Source organism: Pygoscelis adeliae, unplaced genomic scaffold, assembly GCF_000699105.1.
Source record: "Pygoscelis adeliae isolate BGI_AS28 unplaced genomic scaffold, ASM69910v1 Scaffold189, whole genome shotgun sequence".
In the NCBI taxonomy this organism is placed as follows: Eukaryota; Metazoa; Chordata; class Aves; order Sphenisciformes; family Spheniscidae; genus Pygoscelis; species Pygoscelis adeliae.
In genome coordinates, this window is record NW_008825543.1 from 857,231 (window position 1) to 857,595 (window position 365).

The window sequence follows — 365 nt, forward strand, 5'->3', positions numbered from 1 at the left end:
GGCGGCCCTCGTGGTGCTGCCCGAGTGCTCCCCGCTGCTGCCCGGCCGGTGCCCCGGGGGGGTGCCAGCCCTGCCCCGGCTGCGTCCCCAGCCCACACCCTGTCACTTCGCGTCCGGTTGGGTGTCACCGCAGGCACCTGCTCCCCGCCCGGGGGGTGTCTTGTCAGGCTGGAGGCCTGAATTTGGGGAGAGCCTGCTGCAGTCGAGTTTGCTGTCACCCCCAGGCCGGGCTGGCACTCCAGCCGGGGTGCCCTTTGCCGCCAGCGTCCCTCCCGTGCTCCCTCCTGGGCTGGTGGCGGGTGACAAAGCTGATGTGCAGTTTGGGTCAAAACCACGGTCAGAATAGCACCAGAAAACTGCATTCC

General features: G+C 69.0%; 1 protein-coding gene across 1 annotated transcript in view; it reads left to right on the plus strand.

Annotated features, from left to right (window-relative positions):
- The window catches only part of ST7L (suppression of tumorigenicity 7 like), a 27,766-nt gene that overhangs the window by 4,817 nt on the left and 22,584 nt on the right, over positions 1–365 (plus strand). The window lies entirely within an intron of this gene.